The 26,700-nt window shown below is 39.7% G+C and overlaps 1 pseudogene; it reads left to right on the top strand.

Annotated features, from left to right (window-relative positions):
- The window catches only part of LOC144828014 (F-box/WD repeat-containing protein 7 pseudogene), a 73,114-nt pseudogene extending 47,380 nt beyond the window's left edge, over nucleotides 1-25,734 (top strand).
- Nucleotides 25,735-26,700: the final 966 nt, after the last annotated feature.

Here is a 26,700-nt window from a genome sequence, read left to right as displayed (position 1 = left end):
GTGCATGGGCGTTTACAGGTACGCGTACCCTGTGCGCACCACGGGGAAAAACAGTTAAAAAAATTAGAGTAAAATAAAAATTTAGATTGCTTAGAGGTAGGGTAGCTCTGAAAAGAACTGTTGTGCTATGTGGGTGATTTAAGTACCTAAAAGTAGGTACCGATGCAGAGTCTAAAATTCAAGAGGAAGACTCTATTCCCCTCATCTGTAAAATGTACACCATCTCTCCTATAGATGCCTTGCATGTTGCAACGCAAGTTGTTGTGGTATATACAACCCATACCATAGTCTCTGAGGAAAGCAGAAACAGATTTCCTCACATGTTTCCTTCTTTTTCAATCTGTGGACAAAATTGGTTGGACCAGTTCCATTTTTGCCTTTGGCATATATTAGAATATACCAAGGCAGTTTTTAAAAAAAGTGACATCAATTGCCCAAAGGTGTCCTTTAAAAGCATTTCCAGACCTTCCCCAGTCAAAGTGCCCAGGTCATTGCCACCACAGTGCACAATTATGAGGTCAGGGTGTGGTAGATGCATAAAGGATTTTACCAATGGTATCAATTGGTAACATCTCAATCCTCTCAGGACAATCCACATAATATCCACATTTGGTAAATCAAGGTTGGGAATACCTCTATTTGCTGCATACTTTTCACTCCAGTGAACAAAGCTATGACCCACAATCCAGACTTTAGGCATCTTGAAGGTAGATGTGGTTGTATTCAGATGAGTTGTGGAAATGAAATGGCAGTTTGAAAGTAGGAGTTTAGAAAAAAAAGTGGTTGAAATTCCGTGCACTTGAAAAAGAAGAAATGATTGGTGGTTTCTTAAAATTCTCCACTGAAAATTAGGGTGCATGCTTCTGTTTTTGAAAGAAGTAATTCTAATGGTTGAGAAAAAGTAATTGAAAGGAACATTGCACAGGATAGGCTGCTATATTGAGAAGTCAAACACCCTTGCTGGGTTCATTTGCAACATAGTATCATGAACTTTTGACCTGTGTGCTCAGTTAGGTGATGTGTGGAGTGTTACCATGGTAACAGGCAGAAAGAGCAGTAGGGGGATGGGTGAATATTATGTGAGTTTCAAAGTGTTGAAATGTAGAACCAATTAAAATGTTAGTTTGGTTTTAAATTTGTGTGGGAAGAAATGTCATTGGTTATGTAGATGAATATGGGTCTGAAATTAGAGGGAATCTGTGCCAGCCTGAGGCTGCAGTGACAGAAGCATTATTCAGAGATTCTGCATAAGAAAATCTGGTTTGTGACTGCCATTGTTCTAAATCTTCAAAAGCATTTGTAAAGGTGAGTAATGATTTATTTAATATAGACAGAGTGCTGTATACACTATGGGGAAGAATAACAAGCATATTGAGCTTCTTTATTCTTGCATTGTGTCTCGTTTTTTTGTAAGGCTGGTAAAAAACTTAATGGTGCATATTGGAAATGTATTTTGGAAATGACTCAGGTTTCTACACTGTAATGTAGTGCTTATTTATATGGGCTGTGTCCTATCTTTTAAATGATTTTTTGTGGTACATGTTTTTAGGTAAAATGATTGTTTTTAACATTTTTAACTAGGATCACACTAAGTGTATGTGTAAATTAAAGAAATATATTTTCACTTTTTTTATAATGTCTCCTCACAGTTTGCATCTGTTTCTTTATGCATTGTGTCTCATGTTTGTAGGTAATGCTGGCAAAAAACGAATGGTGCATATTGGAAATGTATTTTGGAAATGAGTCAGGTTTCTGCATTGTAATGTAGTGGTCATTTATATGGGCTGTGCTCTGTGTCTTAAACGATTTACTATGCTAAATGTTCTTTGGTAAAATGTATGGCTTTAACATTTTTGACTAGGATCACATGTCTTTCAGGCCTCTTAGTTCCCAAATAGGCTCTAAGCTGTGCAATACAGATCCAGGGTGTGCTGTTGAAATAAAAATGGAATGTTATGTCATGGGTATATACATATTATCTGTTTTTTGCCAGTAGAGACAGTGAGATAGTATGAGCACAGACACACATAGTGGAGGCAGAGACAGACATGGTAGATTACGTGTAACATCCTGGTCATGTGTCTAAGATCACACTGTGAGTCAAGCTTGATTTTAAATGAATCTGGGTGAATAATTTGCTTAGTTGATGTGTTTAAAAATATGGGAACACATGTAATCTTGAAGTCAGTTAGGCTTTAGGATATATACTAGTAGAGAGTCTTAGGCAGCATGTCTGTCAGTCCTCTTAGTTCCCAAATAGGCTCTAAGCTGTGCAATAAAGATCCAGGCTGTGCTGTTGAAATGAAAAAGGAATGTTATGTCTTGCTTATATATATATGGTCTGTTTTTTGCCAGTAGAGACAGTGAGATAGTATAAGCACAGACACACATAGTGCAAGCAGATACAGACATGGTAGTTTACATGTAAAATCCTGGTGAAAAACTTGAAAAGTGCTCATTTTACTAAAACCATTTATCACAGTCATTTCTTTAAGACAGAGAACTCAGCCCATGTGTTGAATATTAGACAGATTTGTTAGCATGAGCTGGAAGCCATTTTGTATTTCTGGCAGCCATTTTCTTTTCCATGTGCTCTCTCTTACCTTTCTGTTAACTGTCTTTGTAGCCTGTCTAGAGACAAACTATGTTTAACATACTCCACTTCTCACATGCCCAGAAGGGCCTAACTAACAAAATGCACCTACTTCTCTAGTATAAGTGTCAGACTATTTTGACCAGGATCACAGAGAGTGTCTGGGTGAAAGAAAGAATTATATTTGCACGTTTTTCTTTAATCTGTAAAGATGGTGCAGAGACACGGTGAGATGGTATGAGCAGAGACACACATAGTGCATGCAGAGACAGACATGGTAGATTACATGTAACATTCTGGTCATGTGTCTAAGATCACACTGTGAGTCAAGCTTGATTTTAAATGAATCTGGGTGAATAGTTTGCTTAGTTGATGTGTTTAAAAATATGGGAAGACATGTATTCTTGAAGTCATTTAGGCTTTAGGATATGTACTAGTAGAGAATCTTAGGCAGCATGTCTGTCAGGCCTCTTAGTTCCCAAATAGGCTCTAAGCTGTGCAATAAAGATCCAGGGTGTGCTGTTGAAATGAAAAAGGAATGTTATGTCTTGCTTATATATATGGTCTGTGTTTTGCCAATAGAGACAGTGAGATAGTATTAGCACAGACACATATAGTGGAGGCAGAGACAGACATGGTAGATTACACGTAACATCCTGGTCATGTGTCTAAAATCACACTGTGAGTCAAGGTTGATTTTAAATGTATCTGGGTGAATAATTTGCTTAGTTGATGTGTTGACAAATATGGGAATGCATGTATTCTTGAAGTCAGTTAGGCTTTACGATATGTACTAGTAGAGAATCTTAGGCAGCATGTCTGTCAGGCCTCTTAGTTCCCAAATAGGCTCTAAGCTGTGCAATAAAGATCCAGGGTGTGCTGTTGAAATGAAAAAGGAGTGTTATGTCTTGCTTATATATATATGGTCTGTTTTTTGCCCGTAGAGACAGTGAGATAATATGAGCACAAACACACATAGTGGAGGCAGAGACAGACATGGTAGATTACATGTAACTTCCGGGTCATGTGTCTCAGATCACACTGTGAGTCAAGCTTGATTTTAAATGAATCTGGGTGAATAATTTGCTTAGTTGATGTGTTTAAAAATATGGGAATACATGTATTCTTGAAGTCAGTTAGGCTTTAGCATATGTACTAGTAGAGAATCTGAGGCAGCATGTCTGTCAGGCCTCTTAGTTCCCAAATAGGCTCTAAGCTGTGCAATAAAGATCCAGGCTGTGCTGTTGAAATGAAATAGGAATGTTATGTCTTGCTTACATATATATGGTCTGTTTTTTTGTCAGTAGAGACGGTGAGATAGTATGAGCACAGACACACATGGTGCAAGCAGACACAGATATGGTAGTTTACATGTAAAATCCTGGTGAAAAACTTGAAAAGTGTTCATTTTACTAAAACCATTTATCACAGTCATTTCTTTAGGGCAGAGAACTCAGCCCATGTGTTGAATATTAGACAGATTTGTTAGCATGAGCTGGAAGCCATTTTGTATTTCTGGCAGCCATTTTCTTTTCCATGTGCTCTCTCCTACCTTTCTGTTAACTGTCTTTGTAGCCTGTCTAGAGACAAACTATGTTTAACATACTCCACTTCTCACATGCCGAGAAGGGCCTAACTAACAGAATGCACCTACTTCTCTAGTATAAGTGTCAGACTATTTTGACCAGGATCACAGAGAGTGTCTGGGTGAAAGAAATAATTATATTTGCACGTTTTTCTTTAATCTGTAAAGATGGTGCAGAGACACGGTGAAATGGTATGAGCAGAGACACACATAGTGCGTGCAGAGACAGACATGGTAGATTACATGTAACGTCCTGGTCATGTGTCTAAGATCACACTGTGAGTCAAGCTTGATTTTAAATGAATCTGGGTGAATAATTTGCTTAGTTGATGTGATTAAAAATATGGGATACATGTATTCTTGAAGTCAGTTAGGCTTTAGGATATGTACTAGTAGAGAATCTTAGGCAGCATGTCTGTCAGGCCTCTTAGTTCCCAAATAGGCTCTAAGCTGTGCAATAAAGATCCAGGGTGTGCTGTTGAAATGAATAAGGAATGTTATGTCTTGCTTATATATATATATGGTCTGTTTTTTGCCAGTAGAGACAGTGAGATAGCATGAGCACAGACACACATAGTGGAGGCAGAGACAGACATGGTAGATTACATGTAACATCCTCGTCATGTGTCTAAGATCACACTATGAGTCAAGCTTGATTTTAAATGAATCTGGGTGAATAATTTGCTTAGTTAATGTGGTTAAAAATATGGGATACACGTATTCTTGAAGTCAGTTACGCTTTAGGATATGTACTAGTAGAGAATCTTAGGCAGCATGTGTTTCAGGCCTCTTAGTTCACAAATAGGCTCTAAGGTGTGCAATAAAGATCCAGGCTGTGCTGTTGAAATGAAAAAGGAATGTTATGTCTTGCTTATATATATATGGTCTGTTTTTTGCCAGTAGAGACAGTGAGATAGTATGAGCACGAACACATAGTGGAGGCAGAGACAGACATGGTAGATTACATGTAACATCCTGGTCATGTGTCTAAGATCACACTGTGAGTCAAGCTTGATTTTAAATGAATCTGGGTGAATAATTTGCTTAGTTGATGTGTTTAAAAATATGGTAATACATGCATTTTTGAAGTCAGTTAGGCTTTAGGATATGTACTAGTAGAGAATCGTAGGCAGCATGTCTGTCAGGCCTCTTAGTCCCCAAATAGGCTCTAAGCTGTGCAATAAAGATCCAGGCTGTGCTGTTGAAATGAAAAAGGAATGTTATGTCTTGCTTATGTATATATGGTCTGTTTTTTGCCAGTAGAGACAGTGAGATAGTATGAGCACGAACACATAGTGAAGGCAGAGACAGACATGGTAGATTACATGTAACATCCTGGTCATGTGTCTAAGATCACACTGTGAGTCAAGCTTGATTTTAAATGAATCTGGGTGAATAATTTGCTTAGTTGATGTGATTAAAAATATGGGGATACATGTAATCTTGAAGTCAGTTAGGCTTTAGGATATGTACTAGTAGAGAATCTTAGGCAGCATGTCTGTCAGGCCTCTTAGTTCCCAAATAGGCTCTAAGCTGTGCAATAAAGATCCAGGGTGTGCTGTTGAAATGAATAAGGAATGTTATGTCTTGCTTATATATATATGGTCTGTTTTTTGCCAGCAGAGACAGTGAGATAGCATGAGCACAGACACACATAGTGGAGGCAGATTAAAAATATGGGGATACATGTATTCTTGAAGTCAGTTAGGCTTTAGGATATGTACTAGTAGAGAATCTTAGGAAGCATGTCTGTCAGGCCTCTTAGTTCCCAAATAGGCTCTAAGGTGTGCAATAAAGATCCAGGGTGTGCTGTTGAAATGAATAAGTAATGTAGTATTCTGAGTTATATACGTATGTTCCTGCATTTCACTGCATCTAGCTGCTCAGCCAGTGTGAGTGTTCCAAGTAAGAATGTTGGTGTGATTGACTTGTATGGTCTGTTTTTTGCCAGTAGAGACAGTGAGATAGCATTAGCACAAACACACATAGTGGAGGCAGAGACAGACATGGTAGATTACATGTAACATCCTGGTCATGTGTCTAAGATCACACTGTGAGTCAAGCTTGATTTTAAATGAATCTGGGTGAATAATTTGCTTAGTTTATGTGTTTAAAAATATGATAATACATGTATTCTTGAAGTCAGTTAGGCTTTAGGATATGTACTAGTAGAGAATCTTAGGCAGCATGTCTGTCAGGCCTCTTAGTTCCCAAATAGGCTCTAAGCTGTGCAATAAAGATACAGGCTGTGCTGTTGAAATGAAAAAGGAATGTTATGTCTTGCTTATGTATATATGGTCTGTTTTTTTGCCAGTAGAGACGGTGAGATAGTATGAGCACAGACACACATAGTGCAAGCAGACACAGACATGGTAGTTTACATGTAAAATCCTGGTGAAAAACTTGAAAAGTGCTCATTTTACTAAAACCATTTATCACAGTCATTTCTTTAAGACAGAGAACTCAGCCCATGTGTTGAATATTAGACAGATTTGTTAGCATGAGCTGGAAGCCATTTTGTATTTCTGGCAGCCATTTTCTTTTCCATGTGCTCTCTCCTACCTTTCTGTTAACTGTCTTTGGAGCCTGTCTAGAGACAAACTATGTTTAACATAATCCACTTCTCACATGCCCAGAGGGGCCTAACTAACAGAATGCACCTACTTCTCTAGTATTAGTGTCAGACTATTTTGACCAGGATCACACAGAGTGTCTGGGTGAAAGAAAGAATTATATTTGCACGTTTTTCTTTAATCTGTAAAGATGGTGCAGAGACACGGTGAGATGGTATGAGCAGGGACACACATAGTGCGTGCAGAGACAGACATGGTAGATTACATGTAACGTCCTGTTCATGTGTCTAAGATCACACTGTGAGTCAAGCTTGATTTTAAATCAATCTGGGTGAATAATTTGCTTAGTTGATGTGATAAAAAAATTATGGGAATACATGTATTCTTGAAGTCAGTTAGGCTTTAGGATATGTACTAGTAGAGAATCTTAGGCAGCATGTCTTTCAGGCCTCTTAGTTCCCAAATAGGCTCTAAGCTGTGCAATAAAGATCCAGGGTGTGCTGTTGAAATGAATAAGGAATGTTATGTCTTGCTTATATATATATATGGTCTGTTTTCTTGCCAGTAGAGACAGTGAGATAGTATGAGCACAGACACACATGGTGGAGGCACAGACAGAAATGGTAGATTACATGTGGCATACTTGCCATGTGTCTAAGATCACACTGTGAGTCAAGCTTGATTTTAAATGAATCTGGGTGAATAATTTGCTTAATTGATGTGTTTAAAAATATGGGAATACAAGTATTCTTGAAGTCAGTTAGGCTTTAGGATATGTACTAGTAGAGAATCTTAGGCAGCATGTGTGTCAGGCCTCTTAGTTCACAAATAGGCTCTAAGGTGTGCAATAAAGATCCAGGCTGTGCTGTTGAAATGAAAAATGAGTGTTATGTCTTGCTTATATATATATGGTCTGTTTTTTGCCAGTAGAGACAGTGAGATAGTATGAGCACGAACACATAGTGGAGGCAGAGACAGACATGGTAGATTACATGTATGTAACATCCTGGTCATGTGTCTAAGATCACACTGTGAGTCAAGCTTGATTTTAAATGAATCTGGGTGAATAATTTGCTTAGCTGATGTGTTTAAAAATATGGTAATACATGTATTCTTGAAGTCAGTTAGGCTTTAGGATACGTACTAGTAGAGAATTGTAGGCAGCATGTCTGTCAGGCCTCTTAGTTCCCAAATTGGCTCTAAGCTGCGCAATAAAGATCCAGGCTGTGCTGTTGAAATGAAAAAGGAATGTTATGTCTTGCTTATGTATATATGGTCTGTTTTTTTGCCAGTAGAGACGGCGAGATAGTATGAGCACAGACACACATAGTGCAAGCAGACACAGACACGATAGTTTACATGTAAAATCCTGGTGAAAAACTTGAAAAGTGCTCATTTTACTAAAACCATTTATCACAGTCATTTCTTTAAGACAGAGAACTCAGCCCATGTGTTGAATATTAGACAGATTTGTTAGCATGAGCTGGAAGCCATTTTGTATTTCTGGCAGCCATTTTCTTTTCCATGTGCTCTCTCCTACCTTTCTGTTAACTGTCTTTGTAGCCTGTCTAGAGACAAACTATATTTAACATACTCCACTTCTCACATGTCCAGAAGGGCCTAACTAACAGAATGCACCTACCTCTCTAGTATAAGTGTCAGACTATTTTGACCAGGATCACAGAGAGTGTTTGGGTGAAAGAAAGAATTATATTTGCACGTTTTTCTTTAATCTGTAAAGATGGTGCAGAGACACGGTGAGATGGTATGAGCACAGACACACATAGTGGAGGCAGAGACAGACATGGTAGATTACATGTAACATCCTGGTCATGAGTCTAAGATCACACTGTGAGTCAAGCTTGATTTTATGAATCTGGGTGAATAATTTGCTTAGTTGATGTGTTTAAAAATATGGGAATTTATGTATTCTTGAAGTCAGTTAGGCTTTAGGATATGTACTAGTAGGGAATCTTAGGCAGCATGTCTGTCTAGCCTCTTAGTTCCCAAATAGGCTCTAAGCTGTGCAATAAAGATCCAGGGTGTGCTGTTGAAATTAATAAGGAATGTTATGTCTTGCTTATATATATGGTCTGTTTTTTGCCAGTAGAGACAGTGAGATAGTATGAGCACAGACACACATAGTGGGGGCAGAGACAGACATGGTAGATTACATGTAACATCCTGGTCATGTGTCTAAGATCACTCTCTGCCTGCATCATCTCTCTCTTTGCGTGTGTCATCTCTCTCTTTGCGTGTGAGATAGTGCAGGCAGAGAATGAGATGACACACACAAGGAGAGACATGGTGCAGGCACAAAGTGAGATGTCAAACGCAAAGAGAGAGATGACACATGCAAAGAGGAGATGGTGCAGGCAGAGAGAATATACAAAGGCATCTACCATCTCATTTCAGTCTCTACCTGCGTCATCTCAACACTGTCATCTCACTCTCTGCCTGCAGCATCTCTCGCTTTGCGTGTGTCATCTCTCTCTTTGCGTGTGAGATCTCTCTCTTTGCGTGTCATCTCATTCTCTGCCTGCACTATCTCACACGCATAGAGAGAGATGACACACGCAAAGAGAGAGATGATGCAGGCAGAGAGTGACATGACATACGCAAAGAGAGAGATGATGCAGGCAGAGAGTGAGATGACACACACAAAGAGAGAGATGATGCAGGCGGTGAGAGACACGATGCAGGCAGAGGGTGAGATAGCGCAGGGAGAGAGAGATGACACATGCAAACAGAGAGATGGTGCAGGCAGAGAGTGAGATGACACACGTAAAGAGAGAGATGGTGCAGGCAGAGAGTGAGATGACACATGCAATGAGAGAGATAACATAGGTGGAGGGAGACATGATGCAGGCAGAGGGGAGATGGTGCAGGCAGAGAGTAAGATGGCACACGCAAAGACAGACATGGTGCAGGCAGAGAGTGAGATGTCACACGCAAAGAGAGAGATGACACATGCAAATAGAGAGATGGCGCAGGCAGAGAGTGAGATGACACACGCAAAGAGAGAGATGACACATGCAAAGAGAGAGATGGTGCAGGCAGAGAGTGAGATGACATACGCAAAGAGGGAGATGACACACGCAAAGAGAGAAATTGTGCAGACAGAGAGTGAGATGACACACGCAAAGAGAGACACAGTGCAGTCAGAGAGTGACATTAATGTTGAACCTGTTCTGCACTGTCATAAAGTGAGAAACAGCACTAACTGCTTGATTTCCTACTCTGGTGTGACACAGTTGCTGTGCTATAAATGTACATATGTTGTAAACTAGTGTTTATATTGTTTAGTTATTGTAATTGCTACATAGTATGTTAGTAGTGGTCTATAATATGTTATTTTTTCTTTACAACAGATTGTAATTATCAACAAAAAGAAGAAGCAAAATGCAAACAAAATCTCGCCCAAAAAAAAAATAAGAAAACTTACTTTTCAAAGAAAACGCAATTACAAGATGTATGTAAAAAACAAAATACGGAGAAAAAGAAGAATACTCCTGGTAAGGCAACAAAACATTTTATACGGAAATTAACTCAATGTAAAAAAAGTCAAGATAATAGACAACAGAAAAAAAATGTTTCTACAACTACAAAGTAAAAACAAAAACCCAGCAAAAATGTAGAAAAAGTTTATGGAGATGATATTGTCTACATTAATAGACGTAAAAATCAGTTCATTGACATTCGTAGGCGAATGTTTTATAACAGAATTCTTTTAACTTTATTAAAAAATGTTAAAAATTGCAAAAAGAAAACTGATTTATATAAGAAAAAGAAAAATATAGAGAGGATAGTTGATCAGGCTTTTGAAATGAAAAATACATTATTTATTTTAGTAATCAATAGAATTCGTACACTAGACAAGGTAATCCATGTTTTGAAATCAAAAAGTAAGTGGAAAAGAGTAGTTAATCGGACTAATTTTTGTGATATTTTTGATGGAGAATGGAAGCATAGTTCAAGTTGTGAGCCATTTTTTAATGAAGAGAGTTATTTTCAGGATAATGATTTGGAGCATGCAGTTGACACCAGTGGTCGAGGATATGAGGTGAAGGACGGTTGTCCGATTGAAAAAGAAAAAATTGTGCCTAGAAATGCAGAAGAGGTGTTAGCTGATGAAGTTTTAGGGAGACATCCTAAGGCTCCAGTGTACACTTGGAATTGTAGTAGTATTTGTAGGGTGCGACAGGATTCAATTAATTTGTTTTGCAATTTCTTACGTACATATACTAAGAAAAGTCTAAAACAAAAAATTGAAATGTTGCAAGAGTTAGATCCTTGCAGAGTGAGAGAAAAAACAGGTTTGCATGGGCATTCACTGGCTTGTCTTTCTAGAAAAGTATGTCAGAGTGTTTTTCATCATTTTAGGATGTTAGCAGTACATCATACTAAAGTGAGGAAATTAGTGAGAAGGTTGTATTATGCAAAAAGTCCAGCACTTAAGCTAAAACAGTTAAACAGTGCTCTTTTGCATGGATCTGTATTAGAAGTGAACAACATTTATGAAGAAATTGAGTTTAGTTACTTTGGTGAAAAAGAGGGCAGTGCTGAAACTGATACAGTAATAGAAGGTAATGTGGAAGAGAATGTACAGAATTTAAGTACAGAAAATTTTGAGCATGAAATTTCAAAGTTTAAGGACATTTCAAGTGAAAGGCCACATTTTTCTTGTGTGTGTTGTCGCCGAACTCATTATAGGAATCAGACTAGGTTAGTTGATTTATATGTACAAAGTGTAAAGGAAAATAATAATGAGTGGAAGGATTTTGCAACTTATTTGTTGGTAGAGAATTGTTTTGATTTGGGTTCTGATCTGCGTATTTGTAAATATAAATAAATTAAATGAAAACAAAATGCCTGCTAGAGCTGTACATAATAATCTTGAGTTGGTTCCTTCTGAATTGATGGATTTAAATACCTTTGAGTCTATTCTGATTCAATCTGTGCATTCATTTCAGGCTATTGTTCGCATGGAGCCTAAGACAGGAAAATTGCCTCCTTCAGATTTACAGAGAGGATTAAAGGGAAGAGTTGTTTAGTTGCCTCTAGATTTAAAGAAAAATATTGATACAATTGGTGTTGAAAAAGTGAAAGAGGAACCTCTGGTTATTCTAGTTAATGGCGTTCCTACAAAGAGTAAGACAATCTGGCAAGAATTAGTGGATGTTAGGAAAGTCAAAAAGGCAATGTTGTATTTGGTAAAAAAACAATCAGTACTACAAAAATGAATATGTAGGGGAAGAGGAAACAACTGTAGAAGAGGACAGTGATTTCTCAGCTGGGCAAATTGAAAAAGTAGATGTGTCTAGAAGTGAAGAAATTTATGAACATTATAGTGTTCATCCTCTGCATTCCAAAGAAGTAATGGGGAATGCTATTGAGTTATTCCAAATGAAAGAAGCAAAAGGAAGTCCCATTAGTGTATGGGAAGAAAGCTTGGAAGCTCGTTGTTTTCCTCAGTTATTTCCAACAGGTCAAGGAGGTCGATATGATGAGCGATCTGTTCAAATTCCTGCATCTGAATACCAGACTTTAAGATTATATGCAGAAGATCCAAGGTTTCGCTAATGTATTCCATATTTGTTACATCTTCTGTTTGAGAGTGACTTTTCTGGTCTTTCTTATGCAGTGAACCATATACTGAAAAGTGGAGTACATCTGCAAAATGTTTCAGCAAGGGACTTTATGGATAAAGTCCAACAGCAAGACACTATTTTGGAGTCTCAGCTAATTAATCTCATGGCATGTCAGCGTGGTACCAACGAGTATTAGTACCGTCGTCATGGGGAACTGAAATGTATGCTAAGAAACTTAGAAACTCCTACATGGTTCCTTACTCTTAGCTGTGCTGAGTATGCCTGGGAAGACTTACTTCAATTTCTTCGAGAGGCAAATACAAACGTAGCAAATATAGAATACAAGACACCTTGAGAACTGTGCTCTTTGGATCCAGTTAATGTATGCAGGTATTTCAATCATAGATTTGATGCTATGATTTCTTTTATCACAAACAAAAAAAATCCTCCTCTTGGCGAGGTTCTGGATTTCTTCTGGAGAAAGGAGTATCAAGCAAGAGGTGCTCCTCACATACATATGCTGCTATAGATCAAATATGCTCCCAAATTTGGAACAGATTCGGATGACACAGTGATGAGTTTTATTGAACAGTCTTGTACATGTGTTGTTCCGAAAAGTACAGAAGAAAACAATTTAAGACATCAAGTCTTATGGTTTCAAACCCATCGTTGTGGAAAATACTGTCGTCGAAAGTTCAAATCCAAGGACAAGTTCTACACAAAATGTCGTTTTGCATTTCCACGTCCAGTGACATCGAAAGGAAGAGTGAACAATTTGTTGTCATCTTCATGACATACTGTGACAAGAAAATCACCAAAAAATACATACAACTTAAAAAGAAATGAAGAATCAAAATACATAAATGACTATAACCCAGTCATTTTGTCCATGTGGAATGCTAACATAGATATTCAATATGTTGCTGTCAACTCTATTGCTGTGGCTCGATATGTAACGTCTTACATAACAAAATCAGAAAAGACAGAACTAAAGGAAATGTGGGAAGAAATTTCTCATGAAAAGAGCCTAAGTAAGAAATTGTACAGTTACAGTCTGAAGATGTTGTCGCATTGAAAAATTGGAGCATACGAATGTTCAGATCGGTTATCATCAGCAAGTCTATATGCCAAATCAAGAACAATCCTTTGGGTGAGTCTAGGTCTTGCTGCAACACAAAACCGAGTTTTGAAATCTGTACAAGAAATTGAGTATTTGGAAGAGAAAGAACCAAACAGTACAGATATTTTGAAGACAAACATGTTGGATACATACTATCCAAATAGAAGTACTCATCTTGACAATGTTTGTCTCTATGAAGTACTGCAAAGCTATACTTTTAAGAGGAATATTACAGAAGATATCAATAAAGGAGTATATGCTGTAATTGGATGTGAAGGATGTCTGGTGAAACAAAGAAAAGGACATTTGATTAATCATCGAAAATTGAGCTGCGAATCTCCTGACAAAAGGGAATTTTACTATTTAGCTCTTTTGCAACTCTTTAAGCCATGACGTACAGAAGAGGAACTACTTGGCGATTTTCTCAGTTATGAAGATTCTTTCAATGCAAGCAAAAATACTATAGAATGTCCTGCTTTCACTTAGTATCTAAAAATGTTGAACGATGAAATACAGCAAGAAGCTACAATTGCAGCAGAGATTGCTAGAGACAGTTCTCAAGACAGTCAGAGTTCTGCTTCATTGAGTCAGGATCCACTCGGAGGACCAATTATCCAAAATGAAGCTGCCACTGCCATGGATGAGGTGGAAAGAGCAATGGAACAAGCTCAGGAGGATGTAGTAAACTTAGAAGAATTGGAAAAACAACTAAACGTTGAGCAGAAACAAATATATGACGAAGTCATAGAACAGATTGAGCATGGTTTATGTCATGAGAAAAAAGAGTGCTCATGTACGTCATTTAAACCTGTCCGACTGTAAGTGAGTGGAGAAGCAGGAACTGGAAAAAGTTTTCTAATTAAAGGAATTGCAACTTATCTACAGACAATAACTGAGTCATCACTCTCTTGTGTTGTTACCGCTCCAACTGTGTTGGCAGCACATAAAATTAAAGGGATTACTTTACATCATTTATTGATGCTGCCAGTAGAGCATGATAATAAATTACAATACCACAAGCTATCTGGAGAAGCTTGTTGTGAAGTTTCCAGAGTCCTGAAGAAAATGAAACTTCTTATCATTGATGAGGTAAGCATGGTATCAAATTTAATGCTTGCTTTTGTGCATTTAAGAATGCAACAAATTCTTAAAACAGAGTATGATGTGTTATTTGGAGGCAAACACATCATTGTTTTTGGAGATCTACTGCAGCTAACTCCTGTAAAAGGACAACCAGTGTTTAAAGTGCTTACGCATGAAGATACCAGAAAGTGCCTAGGGAGCAAAGGAAATGTTAATATATGGTTATATTTTAAATATGCAGAACTGCTTCAAAATATGCGACAGGCAAAGGATGAAGATTATAAAAATATTCTTCAAGATATAGGAATTGGAAAAGTAAGTGAACATGGCAAAGAAGCTTTACAGGCATGATTACTTTCAAATTTGTTTCCAAACGAAAATATTCTCCCAGAGAATATTTATAGGAAAATTGCTGAAAACAAATCTGTGATATGCTTGATGCCAACTCTGCAAGAATGTTGAATCTTCAACAACAAAATGTTAAAATTAGAAAATCAAGAGATTGTAAAACTGGAAGCTATTGATAAGATAGAGCATGAAGGAGCTACTATTATTTTGTCAGAAAAGTTGAAATCAAAATTGGATTCTTTGGAGAAGACAATATCTAAAACTGCTGGTTTTGAAAAGAGTCTATATGCATGTTTAAATTGTCGTATAATTTTACGACGGAATTTAGATGTGGAAAGAGGTTTAGTAAATGGAGCAATGGGTCATGTTGTTGGTTTTGTGAATTACCGAAATAGAGATGAAATAGAATTTTTGAAAATTAAATTTGATGGAATTGAAGAAGTTCAACAATTGAGTCGTTGTTCTGCTCGGTTTTTGCTTGTTAAAGATTTGTATGTCCGCCGAAAACAGTTTCCTGTTTGTTTGGCATATGCGGTCACTATTCATAAATCTCAAGCTTTAAGTGTAGATAGTGCTTTGGTGAATATTGGAAGTTCTGTGTTCAAGGAGGGTATGGCATATGTTGCTTTATCTCGAGTCAGAACTTTATCTGGATTATACTTGATTGATTTCGATGAGACAAAGATTAGTACAGATCTAAATTGTGTGAAAGAGTATAATCGGTTAAGAAGAGAATATGCTCCAAATTTACCTCAATATCCTTTATTTCAAAAGCCTGTCGTAGGCCGAAAAAGAAGATATGAGAAAAACTGTAGCGAGGTTGTAGCAAAAAGAAAAAAATTTGATGAACCAGTAATTGTAAGCAGAAAGGAAAATGATTCTGTTGAAGATGTTGTTGGATTTCAGTTTGAAAACAGTTCTGGTGTCAACTGCTATGCTAATGTAGTGGTTAATGTTGTTTTTTTTCTCCAAACTTTACAAGAGCAGATTGTAAAAAATCGGGATCAAAGCTTTTGTTGTTTGCTGAATACTGTGTTTGAGAAATGTAGCGGTGATAAAACAAAAATAGAAAGTGTTTCAGATATTCGAAATGTTTTAGACATATGTTATGGTCTAAATCAATTTTCACAGAATATTCAGCAAGATTGTCAGAAATTTCTAATGTATATGCTTGTTGTATTGCAAGATGAAGGTATAGATGTTAAAAATCTTTTTGGCCTTTCTTATAAATAGCAGCATGACTGCGACAATTGTTCCTTTTCAAGTAGTACTACAATAGAAACAGAAAGATTTATATATTTGACTTCACCAGACTTCAAATCAGTATCTTTCAATAATCTCGTTAGAGAAGGAAATAAAAAGGATCACTGACATAATATCGAGGGACATAATATCGACTAGCAAAAATATCGGCGACAAAATATTGACAGAGAGAATATCGACTTTGTATCTACAAACAGGTAAGTACAAAAATATCGAGTAAAAAATATTGTTTACAAAAATATAGTTTATAAAAATATCGACTTTATTAAAAACAATGTTAAATTAAATTAATATTAAAAATTAATTACTAAAATATACTTAAAAATACTTAAATTACCTTATAATACCTAAATAATTATTGAAAGTTAAAAAAAATGTACAATCATATTTGTTAAAACATATATATATAGTAACATATTGTAATAAAAAAAATCCAATATTATTACCGTAGGATAGCAAAAGTGTAAAAATTACTATTCCCACTCCACAGAGTGCAACAGTAGGGAAAGCGTTGGATAGCGTAGGGGTAAAAATTACTATTCCCACTCCAGAGAGTGCAACAGTAGAGAAAGGGTTGGAAAGCGTAGGGGTAGAAATTACTATTCCCACTCCAGAGAGTGCAACAGTAGGGAAAGCGTTGGATAGCGTAGGGGTAAAAAAACTATTCCCACTCCAGAGAGTGCAACAGTAGGGAAAGCGTTGGATAGCGTAGGGGTAAAAATTACTATTCCCACTCCAAAGAGTGCAACAGTAGGGAAAGCGTTGGATAGCGTAGGGGTAAAAATTACTATTCCCACTCCAGAAAGTGCAACAGTAGGTAAGGCGTTAGATAGCGTAGAGTTAAAATGACAATTCCCACTCCAGTGAGTGCAAAAGTAGGAAAACCGTTGGATAGCGTAGGAGTAAAAATTACTATTCCCACTCCAGAGAGTGCAACAGTAGGTAAAGCGTTGGATAGCGTAGGGGTAAAAATTACTATTCCCACTCCAAAGAGTGCAACAGTAGGGAAAGTGTTGGATAGCGTAGGGGTAAAAATTACTATTCACACTCCAGAAAGTGCAACAGTAGGTAAGGCGTTGGATAGCGTAGAGGTAAAAATTACTATTCCCACTCCAGAGAGTGCAACAGTAGGGAAAGGGTTGGATAGCTTAAAAGGTAGACATTACTATTCCCACTCCAGAGAGTGCAACAGTAGGGAAAGCGAAGGATAGCGTAGGGATAAAAATTACTATTCCCACTCCAGAGAGTGCAACAGTAGGGAAAGCGTTGGATAGCGTAGGGGTAAAAATTACTATTCCCACTCCAGAGAGTGCAACAGTAGGGAAAGGGTTGGATAGCGTAGGGGTAAAAATTACTATTCCCACTCCAGAGAGTGCAACAGTAGGGAAAGCGTTGGATAGCGTAGGGGTGAAAATTACTATTCCCACTACAGAGAGTGCAACAGTAGGGAAAGCGTTGGATAGCGTAGGGGTAAAAAATACTATTCCCACTCCAGAGAGTGCAACAGTAGAGAAAGGGTTGGAAAGCGTAGGGGTAGAAATTACTATTCCCACTCCAGAGAGTGCAACAGTAGGGAAAGCGTTGGATAGCGTAGGGGTAAAAAAAACTATTCCCACTCCAGAGAGTGCAACAGTAGGGAAAGCGTTGGATTGCGTAGGGGTAAAAATTACTATTCCCACTCCAAAGAGTGCAACAGTAGGGAAAGCGTTGGATAGCGTAGGGGTAAAAATTACTATTCCCACTCCAAAGAGTGCAACAGTAGGGAAAGTGTTGGATAGCGTAGGGGTAAAAATTACTATTCACACTCCAGAAAGTGCAACAGTAGGTAAGGCGTTGGATAGCGTAGAGGTAAAAATTACTATTCCCACTCCAGAGAGTGCAACAGTAGGGAAAGGGTTGGATAGCTTAGGGATAAACATTACTATTCCCACTCCAGAGAGTGCAACAGTAGGAAAAGCGAAGGATAGCGTAGGGATAAAAATTACTATTCCCACTCCAGAGAGTGCAACAGTAGGGTAAGCGTTGGATAGCGTAGGGGTAAAAATTACTATTCCCACTCCAGAGAGTGCAACAGTAGGGAAAGGGTTGGATAGCGTAGGGGTAAAAATTACTATTCCCACTCCAGAGAGTGCAACAGTAGGGAAAGCGCTGGATAGCGTAGGGGTGAAAATACTATTCCCACTACAGAGAGTGCAACAGTAGGGAAAGCGTTGGATAGCGTAGGGGTAAAAAATACTATTCCCACTCCAGAGAGTGCAACAGTAGGGAAAGTGTTGGATAGCATAGGGGTAAAAATTACTATTCCCTGACTCCACTTCTCTCACTACCCCTCATTCCCCATTCCTTCACTCCCCTTCCCCTCTCTCCCTTCCTCCACTTTCCAGCTCTCAGTCCCTCTGCTTCACTCCCCTTCCCCTTCTTTCCTTCCTTTGCTCCCTCAGTAATTCCCCTTCCCTCACTCACCTTACTCCACTTTACTCACTCCTTCTCTCACTCCCTCTGTCCTCTCACTTCCTCACTCCTCTTCCCTCACTCCCTCTCTGTTACCCTCACTCCCTTTGTCCCCTCACTCTCTCACGCCCTTCACTCACCCTCACTCACCTTCCATCTCTCATTGTCGTGAATGCAGCCTCACTCACTCCCCTTTCCTCTCACTCACTCCCCTTTCCTTACTCCCCTTTCCTCATTTAGTTTTGCTAACTCACATTCCTTTAGTATCTTACTCATCTTCAGTTCATTTCTCTCTCCCTCTCTTCCTCTGTGTCACTGAATCTAGCCGTTGCATTATCCTCTTAGTATTTTGCTCTCCCTCTATTTCTTTTTCCCTCTCTCTGTCCTTCACTGTTCCTTTCTTTCCCTTTCTGTGTCCTTCACTCCTACTTTATCTCTTAGTACTCTTTTATGACTTTTAATCTCCTGCCTTGTCTCTTGTATTTTGAAATGTATATTATAAAAATTATAACTTATTTTTTTTCCTCTTCCACAGATATTAAATTTAGTAAAAATATGTAATTAAGTTTACATTACTTATAAGGTAAGTTTGACAAACAAAATTTAGTTTCTCATCACTCTTTTCCTTAAACTCACTACTCTTCTCTCACCCTCTCTCACCCCCGTTCCCTTACTCCGCTTCCTTCACTTATTCTCATTCCCCATGTTTACTCCCCTTTCTCTCACTCCCCTCCCACACTCAACTTCTTTCAGCCCCCCTGCTTTACTTCCCTTCCCCTCTTTTCCCTTCCTTCGCTCCCTCACTCATTCTCCTTTCCTCTCTCACCGTACTCCACTTCACTCACTCCTTCTCTCGCTCCCTCTGTCCTCTCACTTCCTCACTCCCTCTCTCTTAGCCTCACTCTCTCCGTCCCCTCACTCTCTCACTCCTCTTCCGTCACGCTCACTCCCTATAACTCACCGACACTCCATCACTTACCTTTCTTTGCTCCCTCACTCAGTCCCTTTCTGTCACTCCTTCCTTCACTCCCTCTGTCCCCTCTCTCCCTCACTCCCCTTGTCTTACCCTCACTCACTTTTATCCACCCTCTTTCACCTCTCTTTACTCGCGCTCACTGCCCTTCTCTCACCCTCCCTCACCCCCATTCCCTTACTTCGGTTCCCTCACTACCCCTTATTCCCCATCCTTCACTCCCCTTCCCTTTACTTTCATCCTCCACTCACCTTGTCTCAGTACCTCTGCTTTTGTCCTCTTCCCCTCTATTCCCTTCCTTCGCTCCCTCACTCATTCCCCTTCCCTCACTCACCTTACTCCACTTCACTCACTCGTTCTCTCACTCCCTCTGTCCTCTCACATCCTCACTCTCCTTCCCTCAGTCCCTCTCTCTTAGCCTCACTCCCTCTGTCCGCTCACTGTCTCAGTCCCCTTCCCTCATGCTCACTCCCTTTAACTCACCTACACTCCCTCACTTACCTTTCTATGCTCCCTCACTCAGTCCCCTTCTCTCACTCTTTCCTTCACTCCCTCTGTCTCCTCACTCCCTCACTCCCCTTGTCTCACGCTCACTTGCCTTTATCCACCCTCTATCACCACTCTTTCCTCAACCTCACTGCTCTTCTCTTACCCTCCCTCGACCCCATTACCTTACTCCACTTCTCTCACTTATCCTCATTCCCCATCCTTAACTCCCCTTCCCCTCACTCTCCTCCCGCACTCGCCTTTTCCCAGTCCCTCTGCTTCACTCCCCTTCCCCTCTCTTCCCTTCCTTCGTTCCCTCACTCATTTTCCTTTCTTCTCTCACCGTACTCCACTTCACTCACTCCTTCTCTCAGTCCCTCGATCCTCTCACTTCCTCACTCCTCTTCCCTCACTCCCTCCATATTACCCTCACTCCCTCCATCCCCTCACTCTGTGACTCCCCCTTTACTCACCCTCACTCACCTTCCATCCCTCACTGTCATCAACTCACCCTCACTCACTCCCATTCTGTCATTTGTTCCCTCTGTCACTTTCTACCCTTCATTCAGTCATTTTATCCATTCATTTATGCAGTGCACATTAATTGAAAAAAGAATAACACAATATATAAGGAATATAGCTCTTTTTGGAGCATTGGAGGTACTTCTAAAAAGAACTTTTTTTTTCTTCTTTTTTCGATTTTATATTTTTTTTATACTTTTTCAGAACGATTTTATACTTTTTTTGGTTTTTGTGGGGGAGAAAAACAAAACCAGGGAATCCAAAACTGCTCAACAGGAGCAAAAAAGGTGGAAAAATAAGTGGTGGGTGGAGCAGCGGTGTTCTTCTTTTCTCCAAACAATAAGTTCTATGCTCTGCTCCCCATAGCAAAGCAGTGCGTCACAGTCCTTGCAGACAAATTTGAGACCTGCAAACACCGGCTGCACGTTTGGAATTAGTCTTGCAGCTTGTCTTCCTGAAGGTGTTGCTCCACCAGTCGAGGTGCTGCCGCCATCTGTTGGGGGATTGCGTGCCAGGTCCCTGACACACTCCCTCGCATAATTGTTGGGGTTCCTCCTCTCGACATGCCTAATTAAGGTGGCGTTGCCGAAGCTGTACTTTTTGGAGGGGTTTCCACGTGACAAGATGGTGTCACAGATTTTGCAGCACACCTTTGCAGCATTTACCTTCTTTTCACCTTCGGGGGAGGAAAAACATTTCCATATAAAATGTTCTTTCACTTTGCGCCGAGGAGGGTCCTCTGGCAAAAACTCTTCATCAGAGTCACTGCTGGGTCTTTCAGCCATTCTTCAAAAAAAGAGATGTTAGAGAAGAAGCAGGGAACAGCTCTTGCTCTCTCCAAGGTGAAAGAGGTAGTGAAGGAAATGGGTGGGGGCTTTCAATAGTTGAAAAAAAAACTGTTATGAACCAATGAAAAGTGTTGTTTTAAGGTCACATGGCTTGACGCACTTACGCTACGAGCTCCGGGGCGCTTCCGCGGGCGCTTCCGCGGCACGTACGTAGGCGCTTCCGGAAACACTTCCGGGGGCGCATACGTGGCACGTCACAATGACGTTTTGCTCGATTTTCAGAAATGCGTTTAAGGTTAAAGTACGGTTATTAAAAAACAAAAATAGTACTTTTATGAGTATGCCACTGAATGTCTTGCATTATTATTAAAAAACAAAAATAGTACTTTTATGAGTATGCCACTGAATGTCTTGCATTATTATTTACTTTAAATACATAAATAAATGTTTTTTCGATCGTGGGAATTGCGCTCACGCTACGTTTACGGCTGCGTTTACGGGTGCGCGCACCCTGAGCTCTACAGGGTTTAAATATAAAAAAAAACAAGAAAAATACATTAAAAAATGTATATTACAAAAATATAGAATATTGGAATAATTAAAAAAATATATAATAATTCATAGCTATAAAAATTAGCTATTGAAAAAAACGTAATAATTCACTTAAAAAACCATAGGTTTGAAACCCGTTATAGTTAGGAATTAGCTTTTAAAAAACCTTTGAAATTCACTGAAAAAAACATAGGTTTCCCACACGTTATGATTAGGAATTAGCATTTAAAAAACCTTTGAAATTCACAGAAAAAACCATAGGTTTCACACCAGTTATAGTTAGCTGAATATTTAATTCACACAAAACCATTGAAATTCCCACGTTATAGTTAGTTGGACTCACTATAACTCGCGCGCCCGCAATCCACTGCTGATGATGTCACATATTACATCATTCATAACATGGTCAGTGACATCACTGATGACATCACTGATGACATCTCAAATGACATCACTGATGACATCATTGATGACATCTCAATTGACATCACTGATGACATCATACATGCACCTCCTCACACTCTAAACTAACCTTTGATACACCCAGTGTTAAATACAGACTATCATTCTTGAAACCATTGACACACCAATACCAGTTACTACATACGCACTCACTGATTCCTAGGTCTACACACACATCCACTCATTCACCCGTTCAATCACTCATACATACTGTCACTCATCAATACAACACTATCATATGCACTCATACACCTATACAGACACTCACACACTGCCACTCATCCATGGAGTTACTCAAACACCTAGTCAGCCATGCAAAGAATCAATTACACTCCCATTTCATCATCTATACAGTTATACACACAACACCTTACTTATTCAAACATATACTAACACATACTTACTCTCTTATACAATCACTGATACAAGTACACATTGATCCATACAGCCATTTGCACAATCACTGGCACTCATGTATAGTCATTTATATATGCCAACTCTCACATGCACTGTGTTTTACATATGTACTTACTTGGACATGTAGCACTGATATATCCATTCACTCACCAACACACACATACACACAGTCAACCACCCATACAGCTGTTTCCACATGCACTCTTGAACCCATACAACTAGTGAATCAACTGCTCACACATCTATGCACAGAGTCACACACCTCCCAGCCACCCACACACACACACTCAGCCTCACAAACAAATACTTGGGCAACCAATCAAAAACCCATATAGCCACTCATATAGCTACAGATCAACACATACAGCAGCTTACACAACAACAGACATACTGATACACACATTCAGACAGTTTAGTCACTAACCCATGCATTCAGTAAGAAACATTTAATCACTCACTCATACAGTCAGTCACGCACCTACTAAATCCTTCATCCAGACACTAATACATCCACTCATTCTTCAATATTTAAAACATATTTAAACTTTACAGAAACACACAGTCACTGGATGATGTCATCAGTGATGTCATCATTGATGTCATTTGAGATGTCATCAGTGATGTCATCAGTGATGTCACTGACCATGTCATGAATGATGTAATATGTGACATCATCAGCAGTGGATTGCGGGCGCGCGAGTTATAGTGAGTCCAACTAACTATAACGTGGGAATTTCAATGGTTTTGTATGAGTAAAATGTTTAGCTAACTATAACTGGTGTGAAACCTATGTTTTTTCAGTGAATTTCAAAGTTTTTTTTTAAATGCTTATTCCTAACTATAACGTGTGTGAAACCTATGGTTTTTTTTGTGAATATATATATATATATATCCAGCAAAACACGCCTTGCGGCGAAGTAAAGACGCACTCACTCGTTTTCAGGAAACTTTCCAGGCAATTTTATTTATTTTTTGCCATGCCTTATGCGTTTCGGTCAAGTACTTTGACCTTGCTCACGGGATAGTGACATACAAAAAAAGGCCTTCTTTTATTTCTATCTGCAAACAGTTACTTCCTGTTTCATATTTTAAGTGCATTGTGGTTAGTGTAGTATATAAGTTTTAAATAAACAAAGTGATTTTGTGAATTGTGATGTGCTTGTCTCTAAGACATTTTATCAACAATAAGTTATTATTTATCGTTCCAGCGTCAGTTCATACTTTTATGTCCATTTTTATATCCACTTTAGATTATTTACAGTTATGATTTCATGCTCTCTGGTGAGCCTTTCAATTCAGTCTCTTGCCCTTTTGAATGATTCTGGCATCTCTGTAACAAATTTTACATCTTTATTTGGTGATTTTGAGTTAATGGTAGTTCATACTCTCTAGTGAGTTATTCTTTTGATGTTACAGTCCCTTTGTTTAATTTTATTTTCTGATGTTGGTGATAAATTTCAGAGATGTACATAGAGTTCTTCGTCCTGGTTGAGACCTCTTGGATCTAACGTTCTGAATGCTACTATGTTTCTAGACTCTTTTTGATGCAGGGTTCTTTCACAGTTTCCTCCTCTTTTCCAAAATGGCACTTGTTCTATGGCCCAGAATTTGAGACATTCCCACCGACTTTCATGTTCTTTCTCTATATGTTTCGCTATCGCATTGGATTTCATCTCTTTACTACCCAAAGAGCTTGCCCTGTACGTACTATCATTCTTAGAGCCCCGGGGCCTTCTGCGAGACGCTCAGACCTGCCGCTACTGGAGAATCCTGACTGAGGACAATTTGTTATGGCGGGAAAAATGCAGAGATGAAGGAATTGATGAGGCCCTCAACCTTAGACGGCGGAGGATGCTGACACCTGGTTTCATGTACAGTCCATGGAAATTTGGTTTCACGAGGCAGCACAAGATAGATATGAACTGGCGAAGCGGGGACATCAGGACACCTAAGGTGCTAAAGGGACATGATGATCACGTCATAACTTGTCTTCAGTTCTGTGGGAACCGGATAGTTAGCGGGTCTGATGACAACACGCTAAAGGTGTGGTCTGCTATCACAGGAGAGTGTGTTCAGACATTGGTGGGGCACACAGGCGGCGTCTGGTCCTCTCAGATGAGACATAATATAGTGATTAGTGGCTGCACAGACAGGACGCTGAAGGTCTGGAACGCAGACTCTGGTGAGTGCATCCACACCCTGTATGGGCATACATCCACAGTGCGCTGCATGCAACTCCACGCAAGCAGGGTTGTTAGCAGCTCACGTGATGCATCCCTGCGTCTCTGGGACATTGAGACTGGACAGTGTCTGCATGTACTTATGGGTCATGTGGCTGTTGTTCGCTGCGTGCAGTACGATGGCAAGAAGGTGGACAGCGGTGCTTATGATTACACTGTGAAGGTCTGGGACCCGGAGACGGAGACTTGCATTCACATTCTGCAAGGACACACCAACAGAGTCTACTCCTTGCAGTTTGATTGGGAGAATATTGTGAGCGGCTCCTTGGACACCTCCATCCGTGACTGGGATGTGGAAAGTGGAAATTGTTTGCACACGCTCATGGGTCATCAGTCCATGACCAGTGGGATGGAGCTGCGGGACAACACCCTCGTCTCAGGAAATGCCGACTCCACTGTGAAGATCTGGGATATAAAGACAGGACAGTGCTTACAGACACTGCAGGGCCCCCAGAAGCATCAGAATGCTGTCACTTGCTACAGTTCAGCTCGAAGTTTGTGGTAACAAGCTCAGATGATGGCACCATTAAACTTTGGGACCTGAAGACAGGCGATTTCATCCGTAACCTGGTGGCTCTGGAAAGCGGTGGTAGTGGAGGAGGAGTATGGTGAATCCGGGCTTCCAATACTAAGCTAGTGTGTGCAGTTGGTAGTCGAAATGGCACAGAGGAAACAAAGTTGCAATAATAAATGTGTAAGTTGACTGCCAAATTCCGTTCCTTGTGCCTCTACTATTGTGATCCCGTCCCTCTCTGCTATCACTCCTAGACCACCAATTTTTGATATCCATCCGGCAACAATTTAATTAAATCAATGACCAGCACTGGGAGTCGGAGCCGAAATATCTCTCATTGCATTTCCGCTTCCAATCTCTCTAGCTCAAACTTCCAATCATCTCTCAACCCGAAGAAGGATACGTCAATCTATCCGGCGCTGTTTGCATTCCAAGCCTCGCTATCAAAATTAGAGCAACTCTCATTGGCCAAACGTCACCAGTGAAGAATCTAATTTGCTGTACTTTCTAGGGGGACTGACCTCTGTCTTTTTAAAATGGCGCTGCTCTGAGTTTCTCACTAAATGCTAGAACTGTAGCCCAGTGTTGCCAGATTTGTTGTCTGTTAGTTGTGAAGTGTCTGTAGGTGCCTCGCAGTGTGTATGCACAGCCCTGTGCAGAGTGTGAAGTGTGCCATGGATATCTCCGTCTGTGAGCCCAGCCTATAGCTCGCTAGCTCGGTCCTAAACCTGTCCTGATTCCTGCTGCAGACACCTCTCCTCTGAAGCGGACACGCTCTCCTCTGGTGCTCTGGCAAACACGGGCTTCTGTCAGAGGAGTGCCCCTCAAAGTGAGCTTTGTGACAGTATCACAACATACCGTAACCAGATGTAATGATTCCCAGCCTATTTACAACGGAAGGATAAAGGGCTGAGACGGTCATTGCCAGATTCAGGCTCGACATCTGCAGACCACAGTGATCCCTGAAGTCACTGAGTGCTATTGCCGGATTTAGTCTCGTGATCTGCACTCCCGCCATAGTGATCACTGAAGTCATCGAGTGACATTGGTGGATTCAGTCTCGTGATCTGCAGGCTGCAGTGAGCCCTGAAGTCAGAGTGATATTGCTGGAATCAGTCTCGTGATCTGCAGGCCACAGT

Source organism: Lissotriton helveticus, chromosome 4_1 (assembly GCF_964261635.1).
Source record: "Lissotriton helveticus chromosome 4_1, aLisHel1.1, whole genome shotgun sequence".
Classification (NCBI taxonomy): Eukaryota; Metazoa; Chordata; class Amphibia; order Caudata; family Salamandridae; genus Lissotriton; species Lissotriton helveticus.
This window is presented reverse-complemented; position numbering and strand designations above follow the sequence as displayed.